The sequence below is a fragment of the Microcaecilia unicolor genome, chromosome 5 (assembly GCF_901765095.1).
Source record: "Microcaecilia unicolor chromosome 5, aMicUni1.1, whole genome shotgun sequence".
Classification (NCBI taxonomy): Eukaryota; Metazoa; Chordata; class Amphibia; order Gymnophiona; family Siphonopidae; genus Microcaecilia; species Microcaecilia unicolor.
The window spans coordinates 291,769,672-291,784,714 of NC_044035.1; positions in this window are offsets into that span (position 1 = coordinate 291,769,672).

Consider the following 15,043-nt stretch of genomic DNA (forward strand, 5'->3'; position numbering starts at 1 on the left):
TTGTCCTCTTTTTTTTTTTTTAGCCTTTTTAGTCTATTTCACAAGAAGGCACTAGGTTTATAATACTCAATGAACTGCATGGATTTATCATCATCTCAGTGATTTTTAGTAATAATTCATCTTCTGTTTTATCTATTTTCATCAAATGCTGGAAAACACATTTGGTGGGATTTTGAGACAAGAATTTTAATGTTGTTAAAAATGTCAAAACTTACACAAAAAAGGAGCACAGAGCATAAAATCGACCTATGATTGAAATAATGAGCTAGTCCAGCTGTTAGAGATTGCTGGTGAACAGCTTGGGTTTCTGAAGGACCCTTTGTGAATTAAGAATGCAGTTTTTAATATATTAATTTGCCTTTATAAAATAAACATAATATATGAGAACTATTCACAGTTTTAGGCTCCCTGTTATTAAATTCCCCTCATATTCTCAACCCATTTTGTAAAAAGACACGTGGTATGATCTGGAGTGCTCTCATAAATCATTAGGCCTTTCTGGAGGGAAAATGACCCCAGTGCTCAGAGTTTTGTATAAGATATCTTATGGCATAGTTTTCTTAAATGTGGTAGTGCATGCTCCCTGGCATTGTGACATATGATGTAGTAGGAATCCATGAATCCTTACACTTGAAATGAACAGATTTGAATGGGCTGGAGTGGAGCTTTTCAGGGGCTTTGATGTTAACTTCAGAAATTTTAGAACAAGGACAATGCTGGGCAGAATGCTACTGTGAAAATGGCAAGGACAAACCAAAATCAGGTATACATATGAAGGAAGTATCACCTACCATATGTAAAGAGTTTATCTTGTTGGGCAGACTGGATGGACCGTATAGGTCTTTATCTGCCATCATCTACTATGTTACCATCAGGCTCATTTTCGAAAGTGATCGACGGCGATCTTCTGGCATAAATTGGGAGATGGCCGGTGATCTCGCAAAAGTGGCAAAATCGGTATAATCAAAATCTGCTTTTTTGACACCATCGCCGCTTTCCCTTTGCCAAGCCGGCAAAAGTTCAAGGGGGCATGTCGGCGGCAAAGCGAAGGCGGGACATGGGTGGGCATGGGCGTGGCTACCAGATGGCTGGCTTTTGCGGATAATGAAAAAAAAGTGGCGTTAATCAGTATTTCGCCGGTTTTACTTGGTCCTTTTATTTTCACGACCAAGCCTCAAAAAGGTGCCCGAACTGACCAGATGATCACCGGAGGGAATGGGGGATGACCTCCCCGTACTCCCCCAGTGGTCACCAAACCCCCTCCCACACTAAAACAATAAAACTAAAAACCTTTTTTGCCAGCCTGTATGCCAGCCTCAAATGTCATACCCAGCTCCCTGACAGCAGTATACAAGTCCCTGGAACAGTTTATGTTGGTTGCAGTGGACTTCAGGCAGGTGGACCCAGGCCTGTTACACTTGTGGTGGTAAGTGTTGAGCCCTCCAACCCCCCCCCCAAAAAAAAACCCACTATACCCACATGTAGGTGCCCCCCCTTCACCTATAAGGACTATGGTAGTGGTGTAGAGTTGTGGGGAATGGGTTTTCGGGGGGATTTGGGGTGCTCAACACCCAAGGTAAGGGAGCTATGCACCTGGGAGGTATTTGTATATTTTTTTAATTTTTAGAAGTGCCCCCTAGGGTGCTCGGTTGGTGTCCTGGCATGTCAGGGGGACCAGTGCACTACAAATGCTGGCTCCTCCCACGACCAAATGCCTTGGATGTCGCCGGGTTGGAGATCGCCGGCATTTTTTTCCATTATCCCTGAAAAACAAAACCGGCCATCTCAAACCCAGCGAACTCTGGCATTTGGCTGGGCTAAACCGTATTATCGAAAAAAAAGATGACCGGCCATCTTTTTCGATAATACGGTTCCAGCCAGCTGTAGAGCCGCCGCCAAAATAGATTGCCGGTGATCTATTTCGCTGGCGACGTTCAATTATGCCCCTCCATATTACTATATGATATGTGGCAGGGTAGAAAGGAAGAAAGTGAGGACCAAAAACAACAGGTCCAAGGAGTCCAAAGGTAGAAGTATTACCTTCTATTTATTGAAGATAAATATCAGTGACAGGATTAGAACTTGTAGCGCAAGAAGCACAACTCGACACGGCCGTGTTTCAGCACAAATGCCCACATCAGGAGTCCAACATATAAATTGGTGAGTCTCAACTCATAAATTGGTTATGTGGTACCAATTATGAAATAAACCAGCTGTGCATAGCACTGAAGCTTTTTGGACTTAAATGATCACAGTTTGTTTCAAATCCTCCATATGTGTCAGGGTTGTATGCTCCCTGGCATGCCAAATATGGTAGAAGTTCAAACTCTATGGCCAGAGATATGAGGCAGGTGTGCATTCCCTCTGGCCAGTGAACAGTGGTGTGCAATGTACAGAATGGTTTTGATGAAGAGCTCATTGGGCATTTGAGCTAACGGAAGATGCCAGAAGTAATTTCAGAGGATGAAACTTCTAGAGTACCTGCACTGACCCAGACTGCCTCTGACAGACTGATCCAGTTCTGATCTTGCCCTCTTTTATTTTTATGGAACCTGTCTTTCCTGAAGCAACCTAGATGGTGTGTGTTACCTAAAAGCATGCAGTGAGCACACAGCAGGTGTTTGCGCTACATAATTCATGAAGAGATTATTACTTGCTCTGTATGGTGCCATCCTGTTCCAACTGAGCAGCATGTGTACAGCCTCGGTCTCTCACTGTAGAACCCATTCCAAGGTTCTAGTTAGTATAAGTAAAATAGTAGAATTTACTAGTCAGCTTACTCCAGGAGGAAAGCAAGTAGTGCTGATATTTACAGTGGTTTTATGCGTTTTGAAAACCACCCAAGTTTTAAAATGGGCCGAATTACTATTAGTATTCCTATGGGTGTTTCCTAATCTTCAAGTTACCAGGAAACAATTACTTTTGTTCTAAGGGGAAAATATATAGCTAAACAAAAGAATTGACTTTGGGCTATGCTTTCATCCATCTATCGGTGTCTTCCCTACTAATTTTGTATCCTCAGTGAGGGCCTTCAGGTCTCTTTCCTTTAAGCACACAACACAGGCCTGATGTGGACCAGTTGACTCTCCTGACCTTCCAAGAAGAAATTGAGTAGGTCTGATTCCTTTTGTTTTCTACATATTGACAATTTTGTTGAAGGCATAACTGAGGATTTGACCTTTTACCCTTCAGCTCCTGGTGGAGGAGGGGTGAGGAATGTGACAATGTCCTGGATGCTATCTGAGCTACAGTGACATCTATCCTGGGTGCAAGAATAGCTGAAGTCACTTTTGTTTTAATAGAGACACATATTTTATTTCCAATATTGCCTTCAACCATTATTAATGCTCAATAACAAAAGAGAAAAATCATTTTTCTTTGTATAATCTAATTATTCTTCTAACAAATGAAAATTTAATTCTCTTACAGTGCTTAGTGCAATGAACTTCTTGCACGTTATTAATTAGAAGCCATTACAAGTGTCTGGGAGCATTTGAATAAGATTTAATCTCTTCCATGCACATCTCTGTGTTTTTTTCCATTTCTTGGTCTCTTTGGCTAACTGCTATAAATTGGGCAGACAGATGACTTTTTCCACCTAGAGATCTGCTGAAGCCTCTCCTGTAGTGCATTGAATCAATGGGATGCTCTCACTTGCTGATGAAGCCACAATGTATCTCTTCATCTTTGGAACATCAGTTACCTAAATCACATTAGTCTGCATCCCATAATTCCATCACCATTTTCTAAGCTTCTGCAGTCTTGCATTATATTCTTGTAATTTCCCAATAGTTTCTTCAGAAAACTTTACAGTCTGTTCAATGAGCCCCTGCAGAAGGAAATTTGTTTTCAAAAGTAAACCCTAAATTTCCTTCAATGAAACATCCAAAGATGCCTCTTTAGATATCACCAAGTTCACCTCAAGAGATGCTGGCAATAGATATGCCCAAGAAAGCAACAGGGCAGTCTATCAGCAAGATCCAAGATGGCAGCAAAAAGAGTAGATAGAACACAAGAATATGCAGAGTAAATTTAATTTTTTTCCTGCCCTAAGTTAACTGGATAGTTATGCAGGTGCCACCACTGAATATTGGTGCTACCTGGGTAACTCCAGGCTATACCCTGACTTCACCCCCAAAATATCCTGGCACTTCCCAGATGGTGCCTTAGGCAGTCACAGCTAATATTCAGTGGCACTATCTGATTAAGTGCTGCTGAATATGAGCACTTGGCCAGGTCAGTGCTAGTAACTGGATAGAAACCTCTCCTAACTAAACCTGGCCTATGCATGCAAATCATTTAGCCAATCAAAATCCATTAGTAGGTATTTTATTAGATGATATAAACAGACCTAATTTGAAATTATTTTGCCATCTTTAACCAAACAGGAGTATTTTATCCACAATCCTTTCATTAATTTTAGATTTGGCTGCCTCATTTACTTGCAGTGCTGCAGATCCAGTGTAAATACTGACTGGATATATATTTCCCAGAATACTTTTGCAGGTGGAAATTTAAGATGAGGATTTCCTACAGACAACTTAATTACAGGAAATATATTTTGCTCAGATGCTGACTTGCCAAATAGTTGAATACGTGAAATAAAATGCATTGAGTTAATAAATTGAAGTCTACCTTTTCTTTGCTGTGATAAGTTTGCCAATCACAAGTAAAAAAGAGAAAAAAAAAAGAAGTTTAATCTTCATTGGGGTTTCTTAGTGCCTTCTGACAACTTAAGCTGATGTGTTCTAAACCTCTGACCTATCCTAACAATGACTAGAATATGTTTATTGACAGCCCAAGCTAACAGGGTATTAAAGAATTCCAGCAGAGATATTGATGAAATCTATCCTTCCTGTATTATTCATGTCTGGGAGCTGTATATAAACACCACAGAGCTCAGTCTTTTGTACCATAAAGCGCAATCTAACTAGGATGACTTGGTGAAACTGATTGAAAAATACATTCTATAGCAACCGATGAGCTCGTTTCCTGAATTGTAGAAAATTTAAGAAGTCCACTTGATCTGCAAAAGCTATTTGTCATCTCAGCACTCAGTGTGGATTTGTGAATTTTTCTGGCTTTGCAAATAGGGCCAGCGGAACATGGTAAGCAAGGTAAGCATGGCAGGTGGTACTGAAATTTGGGGGGGAGAACCATGCTTACCTTGCTTACAGAAGTGCCAGACCCACGCTTCAGAGCTACACATCCCACCCCTTCTGACAGGAAGTCATCATAGGAGGCAGGACATGAGAGTACTAGAATGTGGTGAGCCTTTTAAAGAAGACCTCATGTTAGGGGTAGGGTGGCAGTGGCAAGCCTGGGGGGGATAGTTGCAGTGAATCACCAGCAATCCTAGTTCTGTCTCCGTTTGCAAATAATAAAATTTTTGTGCTTAGTTTCGGCAGAGAGTGAATTCAGAGATTTCTAGGTTTGTAGTGGAATTAGGGGTAATGGTTCTTACTCATGATTTGTTGACTAGTGATTGTCTGGGATTCTATTGGCCAGAAACTGTTTTACGAATGTGTTGGGCGCTTTCCCTACCAAACTGCATGCAGACTTTCCACATATTTCATTTCCATGAGATTTCCTTTGAGCATCGATTGCTATTCCTCATTCGGTAAGTTCAGCCACAGCTATAAACTCTCACGGCTATTGATAACTTTTGAACATTGGCCCCTCTGTTTGTTTAATATCTCATCTCTTAATCTCTCATTCTCATTCTTTTCTCAGGTGTGACCCACAACTCACTGTTTTGTCTGTTTGTTTGGCTGGGGGGTTTTTTATTGCAGCTTTTCTGTTTAATGTCTTTACATCTGTCTGGCAGTATTTTCATTGGCTGTGTGAAACTTGGGTCCACATATGGGTATGTTTAGTGCTACAGAGAGTGAATTCAGAGATTTCTAGGTTTGTAGTGGAATTAGGGGTAATGGTTCTTACTCATGATTTGTTGACTAGTGATTGTCTGGGATTCTATTGGCTAGATGTTGTACATCTATCTGAGGATGGGTATGATATCTTTTTGAGTACTATTCAGGATTTATTGGAAGCAACTTTGGGTGGCAGGTGGTCCATTGTATCTGGGGGGGGGGGTGCGGTGGCAAGCTGTTGGCTGTCACCACTTGTTGCAGAACTTTGGGTGATTAAGGTAAAGTGAAATGGCATGAGGGGAATTGGAAGTTTCAGGTAGCATGTTGTATCTGTGTGCGTCACCATCACGTGTATTTGTAGGTTCTGCGTCACTGTGGTCCTCAAGTGGGAGGGGATGGAGGATGGTATATTGTAATCAGGGGTGATGAGGCTGGTTTGGCACTGACTTGCTTTGAGTGAGGAATGAAAAATGTATTTGGAGGTAATGTTTAATCTTGTTATATTGTGATATTAAGCTTTGAATACATGGAGTACAGGAATAGCCTAGTGCCTAGAGCACCAGTCTTGACAGCCAGAGGTGGTTGGTTCAAATCCCAATGCTACTCCTTGCAATCTTCAGCAAGTCACCTAACTCTCCATTGCCTCAGGTACAAAATTAGATTGTGAGCACTCCAGGGACATAAAAGTACCCAGTGTACCTGATTGTAACTCACCTTGATCTGCTACTGAGAAAGGTGTGAGCAAAATTAAAAAAAAAAAAAAAATTATAGTCATGTTCAAGTTGTGGCCAAAACATTACCACAAGAAAGTATTGGTTATGTAGTTAATTTAATTATTGTGAATGTGTGATGGGCACAGCAGTAATGCAAGTGCTGATGTTATGGCGCTGCTTTTACCTTTCACTAAAACAATGGCTGAAAACTAGATGCAAACATATTGATAAAACAAGCTCATTAGTATTAAAACAAGCATTCTGTGTGATGCACGGATGTTTCTGTGCAATGCACAGAAGGGAGCGCTTACCTGTAACATTCAAAATTTTCCAGCAGGTCCGAGGTGGTGTTGCATGTGAAAGGGCAGCTTCTCGGTGTTCTGCATTTTTTAATAATACCTGCACTTTTCATGTGTGTGTATCTTATGCATGTGTGTTCTGCACATGACAAAATCTCACAAAACCTGACAAAGCATTTTTTAAAAACACCATCAAAGAGTGAAACCATAAAACAAGCAACTAATGTGTATGGAGTACCACTGCAAACTGAAAAAAGAAACAAAAAATGGAGTCCACAATAAAAAAGGAATCAAGTATTATTTATTGCCAGCATCAATTATATGACCTGACAGCTGTGTTTCAGCAAAAACATGTGCCTGCCTCAGGAGTCTCGAGAAAATCTTCATAAAAGACACCAGAAAATTGCAATCACTGGTTCACAATTCTTAATGCTCTAGTCTTGTGTTCCAATCAAACACATTGCCCTCCACAAGGACAAAAAGTCCCAGTACAACAAAGAGACCAGTATAAAATCACAATAGACATCTATGACACATGCCTATGACACAAGCCTTTACGGCTGAGTCCAAAGAGCAGTTGTTGCCGTTTTTCAAGTAAGGGTCTGTTTTATTTTGCATTTTATTTAATTTCTGCTTTTTTTCTGTGTAATGGAGCACATCTACCACACTTGTTTGCACCCCAACTCCCATTCCCCTGGCCTGAGCAGGCACAGAACATTGACGTTTACTGAGAAACTGTTTTACGAATGTGTTGGGCGCTTTCCCTACCAAACTGCATGCAGACTTTCCACATATTTCATTTCCATGAGATTTCCTTTGAGCATCGATTGCTATTCCTCATTCGGTAAGTTCAGCCACAGCTATAAACTCTCACGGCTATTGATAACTTTTGAACATTGGCCCCTCTGTTTGTTTAATATCTCATCTCTTAATCTCTCATTCTCATTCTTTTCTCAGGTGTGACCCACAACTCACTGTTTTGTCTGTTTGTTTGGCTGGGGGTTTTTATTGCAGCTTTTCTGTTTAATGTCTTTACATCTGTCTGGCAGTATTTTCATTGGCTGTGTGAAACTTGGGTCCACATATGGGTATGTTTAGTGCTACAGTCACATTAAGGGGTCCTTTTACTAAAGGGTTGGTGAAAGGCAAATGGCAATTTTGTAGCGCCAGTGCTTACATGGTGATAATCGGTTACTGCCAGGTTGGGGTGGGAGCCCTTACCACCACCATCACCACCCCCCAGAAATGTCCATTTACCGCATGGACATTTCTTTTCCCAAAAAGAAGATGACCTTTTACCCATTGCGATAAAAGGGGGCCTCAGATGCGTACAGGCCCCTTTTACTGCAGCATAGTAAAAGGCCCTCACTAAAGTAACATTTACCTTACAATGTAGGAAGGTAACTTATCTCGGTAACTTGTAATGACTCTCTACACAAATCAGAATACAGATGACTTTTGCTGTGAGCCTTACTGAAGGACTTTACATCATCAACTATAAAATATAATACGACTTTATTAATAAAAATATAATTTTGTATGTATATATATAATTTTCTACCATACTTTTGAACAGCTCTAATCTTGGGGAGATCTGTTAATATTGGCACACAAACAGATAATTCCGTATTCATACAGAGGCCTGTTAAGATCAGATTTTAGGTTTTTTTTTCCATGGAATTCTGTACTATATATTCTAGGTCACCACTAACCATAATTGTTCCATTCAGGCTTGGGCTATACATTACATTTCAGATCTGCACTGCTAAAATCCTCTAATGTATGCTGTGGCCATGAAGAATGAAGAGGCCTGATCACACCAGGGAGTATGACTATCCCTTTCTCAGGACCATGCTGTGCAGGTAATCTATTCTTCTTCAAGGAGTACACACTGGAATACAAATTATTTCACCTCTTACCAGTACATGAGGCTTCCCAGAGGCACAGAGAGAGTGAAATGTGTGATGAATCCATTGCTCCCTTTCTCATACTCATATTTTCTAGTCATCCTTTATACAGGTTATTCTTGAAGCTTAACAAGAAATTGAATTTTGTTTTAGCGATAGGAAGCTTAAAAGCTATATGGATTGTAGAGACTCTGAGGATCATGTGATAGATACCCTCCAATTTGAATAAATAGAAAACCTTACCCCCCCCCCCCCCCCAAAAAAAAAAAAAAAAGTATTTGAGCCTTTAATCCCTTGGTTCTGCTGTCATGTGAGGTTGATGATTGCAGTCTGTCTCCTGAACACAGTTACTGTTTTGTTTGTTTTCTTTGCACACAATCACTAGTTATGTACTAAATTATAGGCAGAAAGGTAGAGTGTTTATCCCTCCTCAGCACTCCTGCACTGATTACTAGTCTGTCACACAGTGAATTATTACTGTTTAAATTTTATTGTAATGGAAATAATGAACAAAAAAAGCCATAAGCCCGTCAAAAACCTTTCGAATCTTATTGCTACGTGTCTGCTGTTCCCACATGTAGAGAATTATAGGAGTAATAAGGACCAAGTGGGAAAGCATCATTTCACCTGAAACACTTCCTAAGGTTTGTTGCAATCCAAGTACAATAGGCTTCTTGGACAGAACTGTTATCTCACTGTTCTTAAATGTTTACTGAAGCTACAAGAGCAAAAATGTGAATCCCCTTGTGAAACTGGCAATATCAGTCAATAGAAGATGACTCAGAGTGGCACAGCAGAAGGGGATTTCCAAAAGTCACCAATGCCTGGAAGCTATCATCAGGGTACAGAGAACCCCAAGCACATCCATGTTTCCTAACTCATGTTTCCAGCACAGTGAAAGAATTTTATCAAGCTAACTAATTTCCTTCCTTCGTTGTCCTGATATAGTCCATAGGTGTTGCGCTTGGAATTCAGAGATGATTGATGGAAAAAAATTCAGCAGCTTACAGACATCTGACACTTAGGTATTTCCTTGGACAGCTTGTATTCTTCTTTTCCACTACGTATGTAGTTGCTCTGCTTCTGACATTTCACTATCATCAAACCATGAAAAACATTTTTCAGTGGCAAAGGTGTTTTTTGACTTTATAATCTCAATCTGAAAGTGAAATATTCAGATCAGTTCTATCAAAACCAGTTGCAAATCTAGGGCTCTAAGGTTAGCTATCAGATTCCTTATCACCATGACAACATTCATGGGGGCTTTTTACAATGGTGCGGTAGTATTTTTAGCACACTAATGATTAGCACGCGCTAAACGTTAGAGACTCCCATAGGAATACATGGGTGTCTCTAGTATTTAATGTACGCTTATTTTTAGCGTGTGCTAAAAACGCTAGCACACCTTTGTAAAAGGGGCCCTCAGCTTGTTTCAGTGTGAGCCAAGGTCCCACAAAACACACACACATTTTTCACTGTAACCACAATTATAGATGTCTATCAGAATGAAAAGTGATAGACTGTAAGATTCTATAGTATTACATATTATTTTGCAGAATTGAAGCCATATTAGAACCTTCCAAAATACAGAGACAGATGTCATAAGTACATAAGTAATGCCACACTGGGAAAAGACCAAGGGTCCATCGAGCCCAGCATCCTGTCCACGACAGCGGCCAATCCAGGCCAAGGGCACCTGGCGAGCTTCCCAACGTACAAACATTCTATACATGTTATTCCTGGAATTGTGGATTTTCCCAAGTCCATTTAGTAGTGGTTTATGGACTTGTTCTTTAGGAAACCATCTAACCCCTTTTTAAACTCTGCCAAGCTAACCGCCTTCACAACGTTCTCTGACAACGAATTCCAGTGTTTAATTATGCGTTGGGTGAAGAAAGTTTTTCTCCGATTTGTTTTAAATTTACTACACTGTAGTTTCATCGCATGCCCCCTAGTCCTAGTATTTTTGGAAAGCGCTTCACATCCACCTGTTCCACTCCACTCATTATTTTATATACCTCTATCATGTCTCCCCTCAGCCGTCTCTTCTCCAAACTGAAAAGCCCTAGCCTCCTTAGTCTTTCTTCATAGGGAAGTCGTCACATCCCCGCTATCATTTTAGTCGCCCTTCGCTGCACCTTTTCCAAGGCTTTATTCTTTCCAACCTAATACCAAAATCTATACCACTATCAGGCTTATTTTCGAAAGTGATCACCGGCCATTTTCTGACATAAATCGGGAGATGGCCGGCGATCTCTCAAAAGTGGCCGCTTTCCCGTCGCCACGCCGGCGAAAGTTCAAGGGGGCGTGTTGGCGGCGTAGCAAAGGCGGGACATGGGCAGGCATGAGCGTGGCGACCAGATGGCCGGCTTTCGCGGATAATGGGAAAAAAAAGCGGCGTTAATCAGTATTTTGCCGGGTTTACTTGGTCCTTTTATTTTCACGGCCAAGCCACAAAAAGGTGCCCCAACTGACCAGATGACCACCGGAGGGAATGGGGGATGACCTCCCCGTAGTCCCCAAGTGGTCACCAACCCCCTCCCACACTAAAAAAATAAAAACCATTTTTGCCAGCCTGTATGCAGCATCAAATGTCATACCCAGCTCCCTGACAGTAGTATGCAAGTCTCTGGAGCAGTTTTTAATGGGTGCAGTGCACTTCAGGCAGGCAGACCTAGGCCCACCCCCCCTACCTGTTACATTTGTGGTGCTAAGTGTTAGCACCACAAGTGTAACAGGTAGGGGGGATGGGCCTGGGTCTGCCTGCCTGAAGTGCACTGCACCCATTAAAAACTGCTCCAGGGACTTGCATACTTGAGCCCTCCAACCCCTCCCCCAAACCCACTGTACCCACATGTAGGTGCCCCCCTTCACCCATAAGGACTATGGTAGTGGTGTAAAGTTGTGGGGAGTGGGATTTGGGGGGCTCAGCACCCAATGTAAGGGAGCTATGCACCTGGGAGGTATTTGTATATTTTTTTAACATTTTTAGAAGTGCCCCCCAGGGTGCCTGGTTGGTGTCCTGGCATGTGATGGGGACCACTGCACTACAAATGCTGACTCCTCCCACGACCAAATGCCTTGGATTTCGCCACATTTGAGATCGCCGGCATTTTTTTCCATTATCGCTGAACAACAAAACCGGCGATCTCAAACCCGGCGAACTCTGGCATTTGGCCGGGCTAAACCGTATTATCGAAAAAAAAGATGGCTGGCCATTTTTTTTAAAAATACGGTTCCAGCCAGCTGTTGCGCCGCCGTCAAAATAGATCACCGGTGACGTTCGATTATGCCCCTCACTGTGACTTCTCCTTGAGAAAAGTCAACGCCACTTCCAACAGCCTGGTAGAGGACTGGACATGAAAATTAGTCCACCTTTGTGATGCATTTTAACCAATTACATTTGGAATTACCTACCTTGTGTTGCACAATGTATATTTACTGACTTTTGTCAGATGCTTTGAAATCAAAATATCCAATTCAAAGCAACAGCATTAGCAAAAAGTATAAATGGATAAAACACTTACAAGTAAGCAAGAACCAGAAATGTGCAGAACTGACACCTTACCAAACAGAACAAATAAGGTGATAACTTCGGTTACTATACAGGTATTATAATTCAGAATACAAGGTGGTTTATTTTATGCAAATATCATCAAGCTCATTGCTTACAAGATGCAGATCCTCCCGATATCAGTAGCTTGCATTCTTTCCTGGATGTAATTGGCCAATGGTTCTTTCTGTTCAGGCTGAAACTTAAACCCCTTAAATTGGGAGCAATCTGATTCAACAGGAAATCGACTATTCTGTACTTTGCATCCCCCCATCATGAGCAGTACTGTTTCTTTAAAGGACTCTGTGGTGACATTAAGGATCCGCTTAGACTTCTGTCTTTCATTTGAGGGCCAACTTTCTTCAGCTCTGAAGGCTTCAGTTTATGCTTTTTGAAAGATTCTTTCAGTCAGGTATTTGCTTGATAATAATGAACTCTAATTACTGATGCTTGCACCAATTTCTTTGCCATATGGACTAAAATTTCCGTGATTAAAAAAGACTTCAGTTGATTCAAAACATGTCTATAAAACCGCTGTATGATATGCATAGATCTGATAATACGAAACACACACACATACACATCTTGTAGGCCCAGCATTGACTTCCTGTTTCCTACAAATGTAAATTAAAAATGTTATTGTCCCCTCATTGAGCCCCCTTTCCTGGATCTCTTAAATATTTAGCTGATATGTTCATCTCATATATCCCTTTGTGACCTCTTTGCTCCTCTCAGAACAATTTACTCTTTGTCCCTCCACCCTCCAAAATTCAAATCACTTGAATATCACTCATCGCTTCTCCTTTTGCTATCTAGCCCAAAAGGCCTCAGAAATGAGACTTCCTACCCAAAGTTCAAAGTAAGCCACAAAATCTGGTATTTACTACTACTACTACTACTACTTAACATTTCTAGAGCGCTACTAGGGTTACTTAACATTTCTAGAGCGCTACTAGGGTTACGCAGCGCCGTACAATTTAACAAAGAGAGACAGTCCCTGCTCAAAGAGCTTACAATCTAATAGACAAGTGAACGGTCGGTCCGATAGGGGCAGTCAAATTGGGGCAGTCTGGATTCACTGAACGGTATGGGTTAGGTGCCGAATGCAGCATTGAAGAGGTGGGCTTTAAACAAAGACTTGAAGATGGGCAGGGAGGGGGCTTGGCGTAAGGGTTCAGGAAGGTTGTTCCAAGCATAGGGTGAGGCGAGGCAGAATGAGCGGAGCCTGGAGTTGGCGGTGGTGGAGAAGGGTACTGAGAGGAGGGATTTATCCTGTGAACAGAGGTTACGGGCGGGAACGTAAGGGGAGATGAGGGTAGAAAGATAGTGAGGGGCAGCAGACTGAGTGCATTTGTAGGTAAGAAGGAGAAGCTTGAATTGAATGCGGTATCTGATCCGAAGCCAGTGAAGTGACCTGAGGAGAGGGGTGATATGAGTATATCGGTTCTGGCGGAATATGAGACGTGCAGCAGAGTTCTGAACAGATTGAAGGGGGGATAGATGGCTAAGTGGGAGGCCGGTGAGGAGTAAGTTGCAGTAGTCCAGGCGAGAAGTAATGAGAGCGTGGACGAGAGTTCGGGTGGTGTGTTCAGAGAGGAAAGGGCGAATTTTGCTGATGTTAAAGAGGAAGAAGCGACAGATTTTCAGTAAAGTTGAGTACCCTTCCAGAATCTATGAATTGAAGATTATTAGGTTATTCCTCAATTTCTATTTCTCTAGAGTGAGCTTGTCAACCCTCTGACTGCACTCTTGCCTACACTGATATTTTTCTTTCACTCTCCCTCTTAATGTAATTTTTGTCTACCTATTTCATGTTTTATTAATTCCCCTGCATACATATAGACCATGGAAATCCCAGTATGCTAAACTATGGGGCTGCTGTAAAAAGCACACTTTCTCCACATATATATATTTCAATATCTCTATTTGCTATCACACCCCTTTCTGTCAAAGCCTGGGGTCAGCCACCATTGTTTTGTCCTTGTTGCTCTGAGCCCTAGTTCCCTCTGTAAAAATAGAGACCAGATAATCAACAATGCTGGCAGATAAGTGCGATTAGAATTCAATTTTACATCAAAGTTAACAATTTTCGGCTTGGACATGCTGCTGTGTACTTTTGGGTTAACCTACTGCCAATGCTGCAATATTGTTCCCTATTGAGCACCAAGTTGGGTAGATACAATGGGAGAATGGCCGGCAAGACAGGTACTGCCCTGTGTTTGTACCTTTAAGCCATACTCACCACCCACACACACACACACACAAGCTCTGTCCCCTACCTTCAGTTTGTTCACCTATGTAAACTTGTTCCTCCTAATTACCCTCCCTCCACCCACCCATCGAAATTGGCTCTCCTGTAGCTTACCTTTTCCTCCCTCCTTTCCTTGTTTTCCTCCCCCCCTTAACTTCTGCCTGCTTTTACTGCCTAGTGGTGCCTGCTCTCCCCCCCCCCCCCCCTCCAATTTGTATCTGACCAACCTAGTCAGCCGTGGTCAGCTCCTTTGTGGAAAATCCATGTTTTGCCCATTTTAGACAGCTCCTGAGAAAGGAGGCAAGTATTTACTACCATTTTTTAATCTTAAAAGAAAGTTAATTATGGCAAGACTTTGTCAAAGCAATCAGAAAAAGTGCAAATAAAATATACCAAGTATTACTGGGACCTTCTCACCAGGTTCTGCATTTGAAGACCAGGGAGAAAAAA